This window comes from Pristiophorus japonicus, chromosome 17 (assembly GCF_044704955.1).
Source record: "Pristiophorus japonicus isolate sPriJap1 chromosome 17, sPriJap1.hap1, whole genome shotgun sequence".
Classification (NCBI taxonomy): Eukaryota; Metazoa; Chordata; class Chondrichthyes; family Pristiophoridae; genus Pristiophorus; species Pristiophorus japonicus.
The window spans coordinates 66,388,610-66,409,169 of NC_091993.1; the positions used below are offsets into that span (position 1 = coordinate 66,388,610).

Genomic DNA, 20,560 nt, shown 5'->3' on the forward strand with positions numbered 1-20,560 from the left:
TCCCACAAACTCTTCTGATTTACAAGCTGCTGATGTGAAAGCATGCACCTCTTGTGTTCCTCCCCTACTCTCACCACAACTCTACCCTTGTGCCTTTCTCCTTACCCAAGAACTGCAACCTGGCCAGGCAGTAGTGGAAAAGTAAGAGCTGGAAGAGGAAGGTGATGGTGAAGGCACAGCACTATTACTTGATTTCACACTCGCAGCCAACAGCTCAGATACTGACAGTCCGCGTACTTTAGAGGATAGCTTAGACGCAGGATCACGTTGTTAACGGATAGTTCTTGTCGCTCTCTGGTTTGTGGTAGTGACTCATATGCAGATGGCACAGCGGACTGTCACTGAATGACCGCAGCCAGGATATCGGGCATTGGTCTGCAAGGTTCGCTGAGTATGGTCGCAAACCAGCTAGACGTTAAGGGAGTGGAACCCCTTTCGTGTGCAGTACATCTCCGATTTTACATGCTGCAAATCAACGTGCATGCAGTTAATGGCACCCTGCACCATGGGGAAGCCTTTAATCCTCACAAACACATGTGCCCACTCCGTCAGCTGATCTCTGGCCACAGAGAAGGAAATGTATTCAGCTCTCTTGGAATACAGAACCTCAGTTACCTCTCTAATGCAACAATGCACAACAAAGTGGGAGATATTGCAAGTTTGAATAAGCATCCACAACAACCTTCGCCTAGAAATGGGCCAGCAAAGTCAACGTGGATCCTAGACCAGTTTGGAGGGCCATGACCACAAACATAGCGGTGCCTCCCTGGATGCATTGCTCAGTTGAGAGCAAGCGTTGCATTGGCACACGCAAGACTCCAAATCTGGTGCCGCGCCACCACACATCACTACAGCTTTCATCATTACTATGCCTGGGTGGGTACTGTGTAGGTTGTGTATGAATGTTTCTCTGCCTTTCTTCGGCAAAACCACGCGATTACCTCACAAAAGACAGTCCGCCTGTATGGACATTTTGTCTTTGCGCCGCTGGAATGGCTTGATCTCTTCCTGCATCTCCGCTGGGATGCTGGACCAGCTCCGATCGAGGACACAGTTTTTTTACAAGGGGATCCTGGCTGGTCCACGTCCTGATCTGGCGGGCCGCAACGGGTAACTTTTTGTTTTCAAATGCATCCATCACCAAGAGCAAGTCTGCAGGTTGTGCCATTTCCACCCCGGTGGTGGGCAATGGTAGCCGACAGAAAGCATCAGCGCAGTTCTCTGTGCCTGGTCTGTGGCGGATCACATAGTTATATGCAGACAGCATGAGCGCCCATCTTTGGATGTGAGCAGAGGCATTGGTATTAATCCCTTTGCTCCGTGAGAAAAGCGATATGAGCGGCTTATGGTCAGTTTCTAACTCAAACTTAAGACCAAACAGATACTGGTGAATTTTTTTTACCCCGTAAACGCATGCCAGAGCTTCTTTTTCAATCATGCTGTAGGCCCTTTCAGCCTTGGACAAATTCCTAGATGCATAGGCGACCAACTGCAACGTTCCTGATGCGTTTGCTTGTTGTAACACACACCCAACCTCATATGAAGAAGCATCGCAAGCTAGCACTAAATGTTTACATAGGTTATACAGAACAAGCAGTTTGTAGGAACATAACAGATTTCTGGCTTTCTCAAAAGCAGCCTCTTGTGATTTCCCCCATACCCAGTCATCTCCCTTGCATAGCAACACATGTAGAGGTTCTAGCAAGGTGCTAAACCCGGGTAGGAAATTACCAAAATAATTGAGTCGTCCCAGGAACAACCGCAGCTCCATCACGTTCTGTGGTCTTGGCGCCGCCTTGATGGCCTCCATCTTGGCGTCGATGGGTCTAATGCCATCTGCCATGATTCTTCTCCCTAAGAACTCGACCTCTGGCGCCAGGAAAACACACTTCAAGCATTTCAACCTGAGTCCCACACGATCTAGCCGACTTAGAACCTCTTCCAGGTTCTTCAAGTGTTCGATGGTGTCCCGACCTGTGATCAATATGTCATTCTGGAAAACCACGGTGCACGGAACCGACTTTAGCAGGCTCTCCATGTTCCTTTGAAAAATAGCCGCGGCCGATCGAATCCCAAACGGGCATCTATTGTAGATGAACAGACATTTGTGCGTGTTGATGCAGGTGGGGCCCTTTGAAGATTCCGCCAGCTCCTGCGTCATGTAGGGCCGAGGTCAGGTCCAACTTGGTGAACATCTTTCCTCCTTCCAGGGTCGCAAATAGGTCATCTGCCTTTGGTAGCGGATACTGGTCCTGCAGCAAAAAACGGTTAATCGTTAATTTATAGTCCCCACAAATTCTGACCGTGCTTATGGCAATGCCGTCCCTTGAGGACCGGAACAATCGGACTGGCCCACTCGTTGACCTCCACCGGCGCGATGATGCCTTCTTGCTGCAGTCTGTCCAGCTCGATCTCCACTTTCTCTCGCATCATATATGGCACTGCCCGTGCCTTGCGGTGGATGGGTTGCGTACCGGGAACCAAGTGGATCTGCACCTTCGCCCCCGAGAAACTTCCGATGCCTGGCTCAAACAACGACAGAAACTTGCTCAGAACCTGGGCAGATGAGGCATCGTCGACAGACGAGAGTACTCGGATGTCGTCCCAGTTTCAGCGGATTTTCCCCAGCCAGCTTCTGCCGAACAGTGTAGGGCCATCTCCTGGTACAATCCATAGTGGGAGTTCATGCACTACTCCATCTTAGGAGACTTTTACTGCTGTGCTGCCAATTACAGGGATCAGCTCTTTAGGATAAGTGCTCAGCTTGGTGTGAATGAGGCTAAGCTTGGACCTGTGTGCCTTGTTGCACCACAGTCTGTCGAAGGATCTTTTTGCTCATGATAGACTGACTCGCACCCATGTCCAGTTCCATGGATACTGGAATTCCATCCAGTTCGACTCTTAACATGATCGGTGGACATTTCGTGGTTAAGGTGTGTACCCCGTACACATCTGCCTCCTCGATTCGAGTCTCTAGTTCAGGCTGAGTCGGGAGCCCATGAGTCAGCGAGAGGCCTATAAAGGCCGTGAGGTCAGGAAGTGCGTTGCTGAGTCGGGAGTCCATGTGTCGTGAGAGTCCTATAAAGGCCGTGAGGTCGGGAAGTGCGTCGCTGAGTCAGGAGTCCGTGAGTCGGCGAGAGGCCTATAAAGGCCGCGAGGTCAGGAGGTGCGTCGCTGAGTCGGGAGTCCATGAGTCGATGAGAGGCCTATAAAGGCGTGCTTGTGCAGCTACAGGGTGAAGGCAAAAAAGAAATAGAAAGAAATAGAAAGGTGACATCACAGCCAAGGGGGTAAGTGATTGGTAAGTAGTTTTTATTTTTCTTTTCTCGATCAGTAAGTAACCTTTAGCATTGTTGTTGCCAATTTAAGTCTATCTAAGGGTTAAGTCATGGCAGGAGAGCTCGGACACACGTTATGTTCCTACTGTACTATGTGGGAAGTCAGGGACGCCTCCGGTGTCCCTGACGACTACATGTGCGGGAAGTGTGTCCACCTGCAGTTCCTGACGAACCACGTTGCGGCACTGGAGCTGTGGATGGATTCACTCTGGAGCATGCACAATGCTGAGAATGATGTGAATAGCACATTCAGTGAGTTGGTCTTACCGCAGGTAAAGGGTACACAGCCAGATAGGGAATGGAAGACCAACAGGAAGAGCAGTGCAAGGAAAGTAGTGCAGGAATCCCTTGCGGTCATCCCCCTGCAAAACAGATACACCGCTTTGGGTACTGTTGAGTGGGATGACTCATGAGGGGGGAGCAGCAGCAGCCAAGTTCATGGCACCATGGCTGGCTCTGCTGCACAGCAGGGCAGGAAAAAGAGTGGGAGAGCAATAGTGACAGGGGATTCAATTGTAAGGGGAATAGATAGGTGTTTCTGCGGCCGCAACCGAGACTCCAGGATGGTATGTTGCCTCCCTGGTGCAAGGGTCAAGGATGTCTCGGAGCGGGCGCAGGACATTCTAAAAAGGGAGGGTGAACAGCCAGTTGTCGTGGTGGGACATCTGCTCTTTACAATATACATTAACAATTTGGATGAAGGAATAGAGTATAATATCTCCAAGTTTGCAGATGACACTAAACTGGGTGGTGGTGTGAGCTGTGAGGAGGATGCTAAGAGGCTGCAGGGTGACTTGGACAGGTTAGGTGAGTGGGCAAATGCATGGCAGATGCAGTATAATGTGGATAAATGTGAGGTTATCCATTTTGGGGGCAAAAACACGAAGGCAGAATATTATCTGAATGGTGGCAGACTAGGAAAAGGGGAGGTGCAACGAGACCTGGGTGTCATGGTTCATCAGTCACTGAAAGTACAGCAGGCGGCAAGGAAGACAAATGGTATGTTGGTCTTCATAGCTAGGGGATTTGAATATAGAAGCAGGGAGGTCTTACTACAGTTGTACAGAGCTTTAGTGAGGCCTCACCTGGAATATTGTGTTGAGTTTTGGTCTCCTAGTCTGAGGAAGGACGTTCTTGCTATTGAGGGAGTGCAGCAAAGGTTCACCAGACTGATTCTAGGGATGGCTGGGCTTTCATATGAGGAGATACTGGATCAACTGGGCCTTTATTCACTGGAGTTTAGAAGGATGAGAGGGGATCTCATAGAAACATAAGATTCTGACGGGACTGAACAGGTTAGATGCGGGAAGAATGTTCCTGATGTTGGGGAAGTCCAGAACCAGTGGACATAGTCTTAGGATAAGGTGTAGGCCATTTAGGACTGAGATGAGAAGAAACTTCTTCACTCAGAGAGTTGTTAACCTGTGGAATTCCCTGCCGCAGAGAGTTGTTGATGCCAGTCCACTGGATATATTCAAGATTGGCTCTTACGGTTAAGGGTATCAAGTGGCTTGGAGAGAAAGCAGGAAAGGGGTACTGAAGGAATGATCAGCCATGATCGTATTGAATAGAGGTGTAGGCTCGAAGGGCTGAATGGCCTACTTCTGCACTTATTTTCTATGTTTCTTTGTTTCTATGATCCGTCCTGGATCGATCTTCCTCTGCAACATGGTGGTTTGCAGGGTTTGCAGCTCGTCTGCACATTCACTGGAGGTGTCCCATTGTTCCACAGTTTTTGCATGCATAGTGTTTGAAGCGGCATTGATGGGCTCGATCACCTCCGCAGCGCCAACAAGGTGTTAACTGCCTCGCATTAATGTTTGATGGCGGACTCTGGATCATCTAAGGTCATGCAACTGCAGGCGTGTACGTTCTGCCATATGCATTTCTGCCTGAAAACGACATTACTTTGTGTACAGTACTTGCTGAAACGTCTTTATGCTGCGAAATTTGTTTGGTGTTAGCGCTGGTGGACATAAATGCCTGGGCTATCATTATGGCTTTGCTCAGATTCGGTGTTTCAACCGTCAACAGTTTGTGAAAGATAACCTCGTGGCCAATGCCAAGCACAAAAAAGTCTCGTAGCATTTGCTCCAGGAATCCATTGAATTCGCAATGTACTGCAAGGCGCCTTAGTTCGCGACCTAGCTCTCCACGTCCTGGCCTTCAGACCGTTGACATGTGTAAAATCGATACCTTGCCATCAGAACGCTCTCCTTTGGATTTAGGTGTTCCAGGACCAGCATACACAGTTCTTCATATGATTTGATTGTTACTTTCACCAGAGCAAGAAAATTCTTCATGAGGCCATAGGTTGTTGCCCCGCAGACAGTGAGGAGGATCGTCCTTCGTTTGGCAGCGTTCTCATCCACTTCCAGCTCGTTGGCCATGAAGTATTGGTCAAGTCGCTCCACGAAGGTCTCCCAATCGTCCCCTTCTGAGAATTTCTCCAGGATACCAACAGTTCTCTGCATTTTCACGTGATGGTTCATTATTTCGTCGCCAGTTGTTATGTTCATAATAAAATGGCGTAACTGAGTACTGTAGACGTGAGTAAGTGTGACCTTAGTTCCTTTGTTCTAACTCCAAAGTGTTGGTGCAGCATGGGAGGCCTGCTTATATACAGTGCTCCCAAGGAATGCTGGGATCCCTTGGGACTCCCACAGGCACGCCCTCTGGTGGCGGTATAATACTGGTTACATAGGGTTGCATACATAACACTTCTCCTCCTCCTGCTTCTGCCAGCAGTTTAACCAGTTCTGTGTCGCCTTTGCTCATTGTCCCCATCATGCTGTAGGCAGAGTGGAATGCCTGCTACTGCACCCATGTCTTGGAGCAAGTGGTCTGTGCAGAATCTTTGATGTCAGGACAACATCCTACAGTACTTGCCACAACACTCCCTGTCGACCTTTGCAACTTTAAATAACTGTACAAACCACCAAACACAATATAAACCCAGCAACAGTCCTTAGAAATCAATCAGCAACTGTTGATGATCCCTTTAAATAGTGCTGGAGGGGGGGGTCCTTCCTGCTGCTGAATGCATGCTCAGCTGTGTGAGTTTAAGGGAGGGCGTAAAGCTGGAGCATGGAGCTCTAAAATGTCAATGCTAGCATCAAATCAGCATTGAACATGTTCCTTGCTCCCGTGCTAACGTTCTACCCAAAATGCTGTCTGGTGCGGCCTGCACCAGAAGTGTGTGCATGCTGGGGACACCACTTTGGAATCGGATTGGTCCCCATAGCACCCAAACAACGGGTGCTTCTGAGATAGATTTTGTGACCTGGGTAATCTGTGGCAGTTCAATCACCTCCTGATTCTCCAAAGTCTTTCCACCACTTACAAGACATAAGTAAGGACTGTGATGGAATACTCTCCACTTGCCTGGATGAGTACAACTCCAACAACACTCAAGAAGCTCAACACCATCCAGGCCAAAACAGCCCAGTTGATCAATATCCCATCCACCACTTTGAACATTCACTTCTTCCACCACTGGCGCACCGTGGCTGGAGTGTAAAGCATTTACAAGATGCACTGCAGCAACTCGCCAAAGCTTCTTCGGCAGCACTTTCCAAACCTACGCCCACTTCCACCGAGAAGGACAAGAGAAGCAGGCGCATGGAAGCACCACCACCTCCAAGTTCCCCTCCAAGGCACACACCATCCTGACTTGGAAATATATCGGCATTCAGTCATGGCATTCTTTTTCTAGGCTTTTATCTGGTCATTTACCTCATTGCTGTTGGTGGGACCTTGTTGTGTGCAGATTGGTTATCTTGTTTGCCTACAATTCAAAAGGGCTTCATTGGCTGTGAAACACCCTGGGACTTCCAGAGGATGTGACAGGCAATATATAAATGCACGTTTGTTTGCTTGGGTCCTTGATTTTCTGTTTGTATTGGATTTTAACAGTTGTTTTCAGTTCTCTCATTGACATGTCCTAGCTCCAACATTATTCCTCAGCTGAGAGGATGGGTAAGTGCCCTTCCACCTCAGTTTGTGCCATTGCTGCTCTTGAGCTGTCTGTTGTTAGGAGTTAAATCAGCTTGAGCCACTAATATTCCCTTTCTTCCTGGGAATAACCTTTATTGGAGAGTCACCATCATGAGCTGGTAAGGCCCATCCATGAGATCTTGTTGAACTAGATCATGAACTCTGGTGGTTTTGACTTATACCCTTTTAGGTATTATGTAGTTGCTAAGTGAACTTTTCCTCTATCCCTGTGAACTAGGGTTGCCAACTCTGATTAGATGTATTCCTGGAGGTTTCATTACATGACCTTCCACGTCCAGCTACCCCATCCAGTCAATCAACCTTTTTTTCCCAATTTCCAATATTTCTATAACTATTAAACAAAAGTATTCAAAGAATATGAAAAAAAACATAACTTAATTTAATTCTCCTCTGATTTTCCTCCCGGGTTGCTCAGAGCAGTGCTCAGGAGATTAATCTTTCATTCTTCTCGACTCCAGGGTAATACTGGAGGGTTGGCAACCCTACTGTGATCCCAAAATCCCATTTTGGTTGGTGAATAAAGTTGCTCTTGACACAAGGGGTTAATTTCTCTGCTGCTGCACATACTGTGCATGACCTTTGCTCAAAGTGAGTAAAATAATGAGTTACTCAATTATACCTTCAGTTACAGGAAGCAGAATATGGTCACTGGTGGGATCAAGCTTCAAAGGTCAGTCATAGTCCATCCTGGGATATCGGTCTTGGTTTCTTTGCTGGGAGGTTGTGTGTGTCATGGGCAAGTTTATGCTGAGCATCTGTGGGAATGAGCAACTGGTAAGAATATTCTAGTCATAGCAGTGTGATCCCTTTCTCCTTGTGCTCTAAAGTTAGATATTAAAGCAACATCACAATATGGGTGATCTGATTTCCAACGGCATTCTGGCTGTTATGTATGTAATAACTCGATAGACTGAATACTGTAAACTCACTCAGGTGCAAACCTGGCTCAACTTTATTCAAGTCCAAAGTGCCAGCATTACATGGTGGCCTGCATTATATACCTGGCCCGCACACACGTGCGTACAGCCCAATGACCTTCGACAGTGGTGCCCCCTGGTGGCTAATAACCCCAAGCACGCATACATACATGACAACATCCGCCTTCAAGATCTTAGTGTCAGTCTTTTTACAAGTTAAGACGGTCCGGGGCTTTCCGCTCACGAATTGATCATCTCAGTTCAACTCCAGTTCTGGGTGAGCATTCTGAATCAGTTATGACTGGAGGCTGGGTAGCCGATCTGATGGGGAGTGGCAATGACCATGATAGAGATTAAACGTCCAGATTCATTGATGACGGTGGAGTCCTCTGATGAATGAATATAGGTTGGTTGGTCACTGATCGTATCTTCCTCAACTTGTTCCAGTTCATCCATGTGCCTCAGTTTTATCTGATCAACATGTTTCCTGCATGTTTGCCCAGTCTTGAGCAGGACAATAAACACTCTGTTACCCTCCTTGACCGTAACAGTACCAGCGAGCCACTTGGGACCTTGACCATAATTTAGCACATACAGGATCGTTAACAGTGATGTCGTGTGACACAGCAGCACGATCATGATACCACTGTTGGTTTTTCCGTTTGTTTCCAACACGATCATTCAAGTCAGGATGGATGAGAGAGAGCTTGGCCTTGAGACCTCTCTTCATCAATAGTTCAGCAGGTGAGACCCCGGTAAGCGTGTGGGGTCTTGTCCTGTAACTAAGCAATATGCATGACAAGCGAGTCTGCAGTGAACCCTGTGTTACACGTTTCATACTCTGCTTGATTGTTTGGACAGCAAGGTCTGCTTGACCATTAGAAGCAGGTTTGAATGGTGCTGACCTCACATGTTTAATACCATTGAGTTTCATGAACTCTTGAAACTCCAGACTTGTGAAGCAAGATCCGTTGTCGCTCACAACAATGTCAGGCAGACCATGAGCAGCAAACATGACACGAAGGCTCTCAATGGTAGCTGTGGATGTACTGGATGACATGATTATACACTCTATCCACTTGGAATATGCATCCACCACAACAAAAAACAGCTTGCCCAGGAAAGGACCCGCAAAGTCGATGTGGATCCTCGACCATGGTTTGGATGGCCACGACCACAGACTCAGCGAAGATTTCACTAGTACTTTGCTTAGCTGCATGCAAGTGTTGCACTGATGCACACATGATTCCAGATCAGAGTCAATTCCAGGCCACCATACGTGAAACCTGGCGATGGCATTCATCATGACAATATCGGGATGAGTGCTGTGTAGATCACGTACAAATTTCTCTCTGCCTTTCTTAGGCATAACAACATAATTACCCCACAGTAAACAATCTGACTGAATGGATAGTTCGTCTTTGTGACGGTTGTAAGGTTTGGTCTCATCATACATTTCCATAGGTATAGCAGACCAATCTCCACTAAGGACACAACGTTTTGCAACTGATAAAATCGGGTCCTGTCTGGTCCAGGTCCTAACCAGGAGGGTTCCTTCACTCTCAAAAGCATCCATAACTAACAGTAGATCTGCAGGTTGTGGCATCTCCACCTCCGGTGTGGGCCAAGGCAGATGGCTCAGTGCATCGACACAATTCTCAGTGCCAGGTCTATGCTCAGTACTTGAGCATGCGAAGTGTCATCCACTGATGACAACGCTTTGATATCGTTCCAATTCCATTTGATTTTATTCGAGCCAATTCCTGCCGAACGGCATGAACCATACCATCATACGACACCTTGACTACTGCACTGCCAATCACCAGTATGAGTTCTTTGGTTGTAAGTATGCAACTTGGCATTGACTGGACTCAGCTTAGGCTTCATAGCCTTGGTGTCCCACAACATGTCGAATGTCCTTTGGCTCATTATCGACTGACTCGCACCCGTGTCCAATTCCATCGATACCGCCACACCATTTAGTTTCACATTAACCATTATCGGTTGGCTCTTTGTCAGGAACACAGTCCATACACTTCCTCTCGGGTTGCATATTCAGGTCCGCACTGGACTGGTCGTCATCATCCACGTGGTGAGTCACAGCACGCTTGCTCAGTTGTAGACACATTTGCTGAAGATGCCCCACTTTCACAGAAACATAGAAACATAGAAAATAGGTGCAGGAGTAGGCATTTCGGCCCTTTGAGCCTGCACCACCATTCAATAAGATCATGGCTGATCATTGCGGAAGAGGTTGACGGGACTGGCTCTGCAAGGGCCGGGCGTGGAGGTCGTCCTCTTGGCTTACGCCGATGATGTGCTCCTCATGGTCGAGGATCCCGTTGACCTGCGGAGGATGCGTGGGTGCCAGGAGATTTACTTGGCCGCATTCTTCACCAGGATCAACTGGGAGAAATGTTCCGGACTCCTGATGAGTCCGTGGCAGGTGGACTCCCTGCCCGAGGAGCTCAGGCCTTTTGCCTGGAGCACAACTTATCTCCTCTATCTGGGAGTCTACCTTAGCCCAGATGAGGAAGCCTGGCTGGCAAACTGGCAGGAGCTGGAGGCCAAGGTCACCGCTCGCCAAGGGCACTGGATAGGACTGCTCCAAGTGCTGTCCTACAGTGGTCGAGCGCGAGTCATAAACCAGCTGGTGGTCACTATGCTGTGGTACCGGCTGGCCACTTTGACCCCTCCCCCTGCGTTTGTCGCCAAGATACAGAAGAAGCTGGTGGACTTCTAGAACAACAGGAAGCACTGGGTCTCTGCTGCTGTTTTGAGTCTCCCGCTTAGGGAGGGCGGTCAGGCATTGGTGTGCGTCAGCACCCAGCATGCGACTTTCCGTCTTCAGACCCTGCAGGAATGCCTCTACGTCGGGCCCCTCCTAGGTGGCGTGCGCTAGCAACGTATTTCTTCCACCAGCAGTACTGCCTCAATTATGACACGCAGCTCCTGTTTGTGAGCCTGGGGGGCGTCAGGACCACCATGTGGGGGCTGCCTGTCTTTTACCGGGAACTCATCAGGGTCTGGAACAGAGTCGCCACCAAGTGCAGCTCTCCCCTGTCTAGAGTGGCGGCTGTCCTGCAGGAGCTGCTGCTCAGGAATCCGTAACTCCACAACCGCGGTTTTAAGTGGCAGGCGGACGAGAGGGCTGTGGCTGGCTAGGTGACCAGGGTCAGGGACCTGCTCAATGGTGGAGGAGCGGGCAGCCTTTACAGATGTACTGGTTAAAACGACACTGATGATGACGATGATTGCCCCCACAATGCCAAAAGGCTGAAATCGGATTCGTACCTGTTGGCGGACTTTGAGCAGTTTTCGCATACACAGTCGAGAAGGCCCTGCCATAAGCAGCTCTGCCATACGACGACACAATCTTGTTTACAGTCTTTACCTGGCTCAACTTTATTCGGGCCCAAAGTGCCCACATTACATGGTGGCTTCCTTTATATACCTGGCCCGCGCACACGTGCGTACAGCCCAATGACCTCTGACAGTGGCGCCCCCTAGTGGCTAGTAACCACAAGCATACATACATGACACTGGCCAAGGACTGAAACCACCTCAATATTTGGACAAAGGGCATATATGTCTCATTTCAATCCGTGTACAGTATTTGTAGGAAGGGTGTATCTGTCTCATTTCAATTCCTCGTAATTGGAATGAAAGGAAGTTTTTGCTGTAATATTTTATTCCAACCCTCCTATTACCGGCTCGTATTCTCTATTTCCATAGGATGGAACAGTCTGGAATAGATGTGGCTGCTGCCACCAAGAACCTCCGCACTTTGTACAGAGACATGGACACAGAAGAAAAAGTGAAATTTTACAATTCTTGGGCTGAGAACTATGAGAAGGTAGTGCCTGTCACCATCTCACAATACTAGCCATAGAACTGCCCTCTGGGGGAAAGAATCTCTCCACCCATCTGTGTAGCAACATGGTCACTGTTACCGTGGGTTATCCGACTTGGTGTCTCCACACATACTTTTTAAATGCATTTAAAATTTTGCTACAAATGCCAATTACACAAATGTCCTGCTTGTAGTTATGGAGCCATTACCCATAGCAACCAGAGCAAATTGTTCCCCATCAGATTGTAATGTTACCAATATTTATTTCTGTTTAATGATTAAAGGGGGAAAGTTGTTTCGTGCTGGAGGTTTCTAGGCGGTTTTAGTCCAGTGTTGTCCAATAGAAATTGCCGACGTGCCACTACTGGCAACACCGTTTTAGACACATCTGCCAGCATTCCATAACCAAGGAAGAAAAACAGTCATAAAGATCAAAAAGCACTGTAGGTTAAAGTGCACATCTAATGTTTAACACGTCTCCAATGGTTGAACCCTTCACCGCTGTGAACAATTCCATTCAGACATCCTTGAAATTTATAATCTTGAAACTTAAACTCAGCTTGAAGTCTCTTTACTAAATGAAATAAATTCAATTTCCTTATCATTTTCTCATATCTGAAGTACCTGAAACCAGAATCCCTTTTTGCCTTGCCTCTGAACCCTATCAAGGAAGATATCCTTCCGAAGAGTCGGTAACCAGAACAATGCACAGCATTCGTAATGGGGTTTGATAATCAATGTCTTATAGGTCAGCATTATCGAATCTTTTGACTTGTTCTTTGCCCCTTTACTAATACAAACATGAAAGTGGTTTCATTGTTGTTTTACTGCAGCCCGGCACTATAGATTAATCTACCATCACCCCATGATCTATAGATTAATCTACCATCACCCCCGGATCTATAGATTAATCTACCATCACTCCCAGATCTATAGATTAATCTACCATTACCCCCGGATCTATAGATTTTTCTACCATCACCCCCAGATCTATAGATTTATCTACCATCACCCCATGATCCATAGATTGCTCTACCATCACCCCATGATTTATAGATTAATCTATTATCACCCCATGATCTATAGATTAAGCTACCGTCATTAATTTGTAAAAATAGCAAGGTCCCCAAGACCTAACCATTGGGATCCTCTTATGTGACTCTGTAAAATTCCTATTGAAGATGACTGCTGTTCCTCTCTTTAAGCTAGTTTCCATCTCCCACAGCACACTTTACCCCTTAACCTCAGTCATTATTGTTGCTAGATACAGTAAAAGACTCAAGTGGGTGTCCATTCGAGCAAAGTGGTGATGTGCTGCAAGAAGGGTCATGGGGTCGGATAATAACAGGAACACTATGAGTAAAGGGGTCGCAGTGGGGACTGAAAGAGAGAAAAGATGGAATTAAAACTACCAACATAGACAAGGAGGGAGGTAAGATGTAAATAGCACAGGAGGTGGCATCAATATACAGTCAGCGCCGTAAAAAATGACATAACCCGACCCAAACTTTTCATGGGGTTAACTTCTTCAGACTATGCTGGGGTTGGGTAACCTCGGCTGTGGTAGGTGTGTGTCCGAAAATTCTCCATTTGTTAATTCAATGGGTGGCAAATTGCAGGCCATTCACCTGCGATAATACAATAGGGGCTGGCGGTCACCAGGCTAACCCAACTATTTACAATCTATATTAACGACTTGGAAGAAGATACAAGGATGGGAGGAAAACCAATGTGTGAGGAGGACACAAATAAGCTGCAAAAGGACATAGACAGGCTAAGTGAGTGGGCAAAAGTTTAGCACTTGGAGTATCATGTTGGAAAGTGTGAGGTCATGCACTTTGGCAGAAAAAAATCAAATTTATTATTTAAATGGAGAAATACTGCAAAGTGCTGCAGTACAGCGGGACCTGGGGGTATTTGTGCATGAAACACAAAAGGATAATATGCAGGTACAGCAAGTTATCAGGAAGGCCAATGGTATCTTGGCCTTTATTGCGAAAGGGATGGAGTACAAAAGCAGGGAATTCTTGCTACAGCTATACAAGGTATTGGTGAGGCCACACCTGGAATACTGCATGCAGTTTTGGTTTCCATATTTACGAAAGGATATACTTGCTTTGGAGGCAGTTCAGAGAAGGTTCACGAGGTTGATTACGGGGATGAGGGAGTTGACTTATGAGGAAAGGTTGAGTAGGTTGGGCTTCTACTCATTGGAATTCAGAAGAATGAGAGGTGATCTTATTGAAATGTATAGGATTATGAGGGGGCTTGACAAGGTGGATGCAGAGAGGATGTTTCCACTGATGGGGGAGACTAGAATTAGGGGGCATGATCTTAGAATAAGGGACTGCCCATTTAAAACAGAGATGATGAGGAGGAATGTCTTCTCTCAGAGGGTTGTAAATCTGTGGAATTTGCTGCCTCAGAGAGCTGTGGAAGCTGGGACATTGAATAAATTTAAGACAGAAATAGACAGTTTCTTGTACGATAAGGGAATAAGGGGTTATGGAGAGCGGGCGGGGAAGTGGAGCTGAGTTCGTGATCAGATCAGCCATGATCTTATTGAATGGCGGAGCAGGCTCGAGGGGCTGTATGGCCTACTCCTGTTCCTATTTCTTATGTTCTTATGCATCCAGTTTAGCGTGTACTCCAGAATCAGCCCCCACCCCGTGCTCTAAGATAAGGATTCTATATCAAAACTCTTCCAGGAGCCAGACCGTGTGAATGCAATCTCTTTCTGCCCTCAGCATATGAGTGCGATGGAGTACTAGGCTCCCAGATTCGATGTAGAGACCGTGGACTCTGTGTATCCAGAAGATCGAGGGAGCGCACTCGTCCTTGATGTGCCCTGTGGAACAGGAATGGTGGCTGAAGGGGTAACAGACGATGAAACCGTAATCGAATGCCATAGAGATAGTGATATAAACCAGTGCAAATTTCCCTCAGGGTTCATCGCTCTGTGCAATAGTGAGACGGTTTTAGAATGTCTACGTTGCTTATTATTGAACATTGCTGCTATTGTGGGTATGAGTGGAGGAAGAGAAACTGTGAAATTATAACTTTTATTTATATAGCACCTTTTAACGTATTAAAACGTCCCAAGGCGCTTGTGTGAAATGAGTGAAAGTACTGACAACTTCCCCACAAGCATGTTCAAATATCCTGACAAAGATCACTGTATATTCCAGGAAGAATATATCTTTTTATATCTGTAAAACTTCCATTGGAACAAGACAGGCTGAGAAGGGCTTTCCAAAATTGTTTTTTTTTTAATGACAATCCGGCAGCTTCCAAGATCACTTTTTCTGTTGCCAGCCCACAAATTACAAGATTTAATGAATTCAATTTCCCAACTTGCCCTGGTGGGATTTGAACTCACAACTTCTGGACAGTTAATCCAGCATCTTACCCGCTACTATCCTGCACACAGGAAATCCAGCTCAGTTGGGCACAGACGCAGGGAAATCTCGGGGTATGAAAAGAAGCGAGCCCATTTTCTGTTCGTAACATTTTTCTATTTTTGGACCCATGAACCATGGTAGAAAGAGAAAAGTCCAGCACATGATACACGAGGCAGAAAAATACTTCTTTTTTTCAGTTAGCTGCAATTGGTGCAAGTGCCAAAAGTGATACCCTCCTGTCCAAATCATGAAGCAGTGTAGATGCTGGAACTATAAACTGTGTGGCACACTTAACCCTTCATGTGGAGTGTTGTGCCTTTAGATGCTCTGATAATGACTCCTCGAGGCAATGTGTTGTACTTGAACTGTAGTGACCTTAGTCCTTTATTGATAATGCCAGAGGATCACACCTGGTCGCTTGCCTTTTATACTAGGCCAGGCACACCTGAACACGTAACCTGCAAGTCTCCCACTGCAGTGCCCTCTGGTGGCACACCTTGTAACAGTGCAAGCAGTAACCATGTAGGATACATGACATCACTCTCCCCAAGCCTTTCGTGCAAATCGCCTCTGCATTGACTGTGCTCTGGGCTTAGCTCTATCTGGTTGACCCATGGCAGGTCGTTTTTATCTTGGGTGAGTGGTTGGTGTTTCGTTGGCAGTAGAGTGCTGGTGGTTTCTGTTTGTGTGTGTCCATGACCACTCCATTATCTCTCCCCCACATATAGATTATGCCGGAGGCTCATTACATTCATAAACATTCAAGTCCAGAAAAAAAAGTTTGCATTACATTTGTGGTTCAGTTGTGAGGCAAGTACATTCGACTGGTGAGATACATTATTGATAGGTACTGGGGATCGGTAACCGGTGCGTAAGGACAAGCTAGTTCCAGAGCTGCCGGATGGTGTCCAGGCAGTCTGGTGGTGGTGCGGTGCCCAGTGCTGGCAGTGGGAACCCAGATGGCTCAAGTTGCCTGGTCTCGGGGCGGTTGCCGTTGCTCCTAGCGTCGGGCAGGTTCACAGATGCCGGTGACCGCCCTGTCCTTTCTTTGCACCCTGGGTCGCTGCTGCTCCCTGAGGAGCTGTCGTCTAGCAGTACACAGGGAACTGCTTGCCTGGGCGATGTTTGGTTTGGGATCCTGGCTGGTCCCAGTCCTCTTTGGGAGAACTGTTGTGGGTGACGCTTCGTTCCCGGGTCTGGCCTTGGTGGCGATGGAGTCTGGGGGCTGCGCCTTAGCACAGTTTGCTCTTTCAGGCTCGTGGCAGTGGGTGCCATTGAGTGCCTGAGAGGTGGAGCTGATCAGGGGCAGGGTATCGATACCGGCGCCATTGAGATACCTCCTGAGATCGCTTGTTCTGCAGCTCACATGTATTGGCTGTTTGGGGCCACATCCCATGGTGCATAACTCTGGTCCCAGGGACGCAGGCTACTACATTGGGGAGCTCGCTGGACCTGTGTGCTCCCGATAGGTGTCTGCCCGCTGCATTGACTGAGTGCAGTTGAAATCCTACATTGCACAACGTTTTATTACTCATTGTAAATAACCTGTAGCTCCGATCATGATCGCACGCCTTTTCTTTGCTTATTGCATGCTCACAATCTGATCATCAATTGCACATTTTACATCTAACTCACAGTTGCTCTTACATTGTTTGAAAATGTGGAACTGTCCCTTTAAGTGTGTTGGGTTGCAGGCCTCCTTTAAGAGAGCCTTGCTTTCTTAACCCCAATCCTCTTCTCCGTTTGGTGCCACGTGTTGCTCCATCAGCGCTGCACCTCCTGGTCTGGCCGCCGCCATCTTTTTCTTCAGCGCATCACCTCGTGGTTTGGGGCCATCGTTCCTCCATCCACGATGTCGACTGCGGTGATCCTCTTCTACCCGGGTTCTGCCACCGAAGCTGGGAAGTCGCCTTTGGATCCGATTTTCTTCCTCCGGAGTCCTGCTACTGGAGCATGGAAGGTGCATTCGGGTCGTCTCAGCTGGATCATCCCCACGCAGTCGTGCTGAGCGGTCTGTGCCTCGGGTGCTGTGCTGATCTGCTCTCTGATGCCGGGTCCACCCTCAGGTGAGGGCTTGCTTTGCCTCCGAGTGCGAAGGTCGTCGATCGCTGGAGGGATAAAGTCTTCCCACTTCCAATGGATCGTCTCCATCCACCTTCTTCCAAGTAGCGTTGGTCCATCACCTGCAACAATCCACAGAGGTAACTTGTGCACCTCGCCATCATGGAGTGCATTTACATCCGCACTACCAACGACTGTGATAAGTTCATCGGTGTAGGTGCGCAGCTTTGCCTGAACCGGGACCAACTTGGGTCGTTCAGCTTGATTGTCCTATAGCCTCTCAAAGGATTTTTGATTCATTACTGACTGGTTCACCCCATGTCCACTTCCATGAAGACTGGAATGCCATCTATCTCGACTTCCATCCTCAACGGGGAACACTCAGTGGTGCAAGTAAATATGCTATATACCTTATCGTGGGGCTGAGCTGCCTCTCTGCCTATCGTTTCATAATTTATGCTGGATTCATGGCCATCTGCAGATTCTTCATCAACAGTGAGTCAAATTTCTCCTACAATTCACTGGAGGTGGCCCTTTGTGCTGCAGCCTTTGCACACATAGTCTTTAAAACGGCACTAGTGAGCCCTGTGATTCCTTCCACAATGCCAGCATGGAGCTACCCGACTAGCACCCCCTCGGCGGACTCTGAGTTAAGGGACTCGGGGGCCTGTTCTCTGTTCCCTGAAAAGGTTTGCATTCTACAGTCCAGCCTCTAAAAGGCGCCACTCTGTGCACAGTACTTGCCGAGTTTGAGTCCTGAGGATGAGTCATCTGCCTAGAGCCGCAGGTCGAGGTCATGAATGCCTGGCTCACAGAAATAGCCTTCTGCAGTGTGACTGTGGTGTCCGCAGACAGTAGCTTTTGAAGAAGGCCCTCATGGCCGATTCCAATGACAAAAATGTCCCGCAGTGCTTCGGTGAGGTGGTTGCCGAAATCACATGGTGCAGGCAGCCTCCTTAGGTCTGTAGCATATTTCGCGATTTCCTGGCCTTCAGTGCGTGTAGAACTGATGTCTGGCTGTGACTATGCTCTCCTTGGGCTTGAGTTGCTCTTGGATCAGCGTTACGAGCTCCTTGTGCGTCTTGGTCGTTGTCTTCACTGGTGGCAGCAAATCCCTGGCGAGGCCATAGACGGTGGGCCCACAACTGGTTAGCAGGATAGCTCTGCGCTTATCAGCCATTGTGGCCGGGTTGTCGCTTGCCAGGTCGTTTGCTGTGAAGAAATAGTTGAGCCTCTCCTCAAAGGCGTCCCAATCATCACCATCGGTGAACTGCTGCAACGTACCAAGGGTAGCCATTTTCACGTGAAGGTCCGTAATCTCGTCGCCAATTGTTGTGTCTTTAGATGCTCTGATAATGACTCCACGAGGCAATGTGTTGTACTTGAACTGTAGTGACCTTAGTCCTTCATTGATATCTCCAGAGTGAGGATCACACATGGTGGCCTGCCTTTTATACTTGGCCAGGCACAACTGTACAGGTAACCTGCAAGTCTCCCACTGCGGTGCCCTCTGGTGGCACACCTTGTAATAGTGCAAGCAGTAACCATGTAGGATACACGACATGGGGCTTGATAAAATACTATGGAGACAAGTGTAATCGACCAGAGGCTTGTTGGATAACACATAATGTAATAATCTGGTCTCTTTAGCTGCAGAAACTGGGATTTAAGAACTTCCATGGAATAGATGGCAGTGAACAAATGGTGAAGATAGTTGAATCCAAAGGCCTGTATCAGAGTCTGACACATTGGATGGTAACAGCAGATAAACCATTGCCTATAAAAGCAGATAAACCAGCTAAATAATACCCGTAACCCCCAGAGAACAGGCCCCTTCATTCTGTCCGACAATCTTTGAGGTTTGAGTCCTTGGAAGAGCTCTTGTCTGAATATTTCGGAGACCCTCAGAGTTCCTTTACTGGTAGAGGAGCGGTGTCTTTTTTGATCTGACTGGTTGGGTTTAAAGGGAACTCGACTTATTAAAAAAGGTCTTCTCTCATTTTGTTATATGAAGTCAGGTAACAGTTGGCCTGTGCAGTCTAACAAGCCTCTTTGTTGTTGGATTAAATTGCTGTAGGTACCTATGATTTAGTGACTATTGTTGGTGGACTGGCTCAACAACATCTGCTGTAGGACATCCTTCCAGAGATACTGAGAGTCACCAAATCAGGCGAGTAGAAAGGCCCATCCCCGTAAGTCAGCTCGGCCTGTCATTGTGGCATCCACAGGCCGTGCCACCCAAACAAGGTGACTGTCACAAGGCAACAGCTCCAGGGGCAGGTCTAATTCTACACAGAAAGCTCCTTTTACAGACATGCGTTGGCAAACAGAAATATCTAGGTGTAGGAGGGGGGATGTTTCAATCATATTGTTCACCTTCAAAATCATACTGCTTGTAGAATAATTGCAGGTAAATGTTCAATCAGCTATACTGCAGGTCCCTGCTGTTAGAGCGGGGCCGAGTGCACTGAGCAATACTGCGGGAACAGAGTGCACTGAGCAATACTGCAGGGTCAGAGTGTACTGAGTGATACTGCAGGTACCTACTGTTCGAATGGCCTGAATCCAATGTTCACTCTAAGCTCTGCTTTGTTGCGCGCTGCATGTTTATTTCAATGTGCGGTCCGTTTAAGTTCTGCATCTGCATGGTATTTCCAATGGAAAGCTTGTGAGCAGCCTTGGCGGTACATGATTACTGCGCGGACGCATACCCACGCAGCTTACATTAAACATTGCCTGAGACTGGTATACTACAAGCAGGTTGTGCAGTATAACTCCATTGTATAACAAGTGATTGTATTACATGGAGCTGTCTGACAGGTACTTGTCTCTCTCGCAGGAGGCTTGATCTGCTTTACATTGAGAGCTGAGGAGAGTGATCAAAGAAATAAACTGCTTGCTTCATTCCAAGAGCTGGTGTGCAAAGGGCAGTGGGAGAAGGTTGGCAGAGGGAAATGCTGCCGACCCAGATAG

At 47.7% G+C, this 20,560-nt stretch overlaps 1 pseudogene; it reads left to right on the forward strand.

Annotated features, from left to right (window-relative positions):
- LOC139227993 (methyltransferase-like protein 27) overlaps positions 1–20,560 on the forward strand; it is an 80,521-nt pseudogene extending 59,961 nt beyond the window's left edge.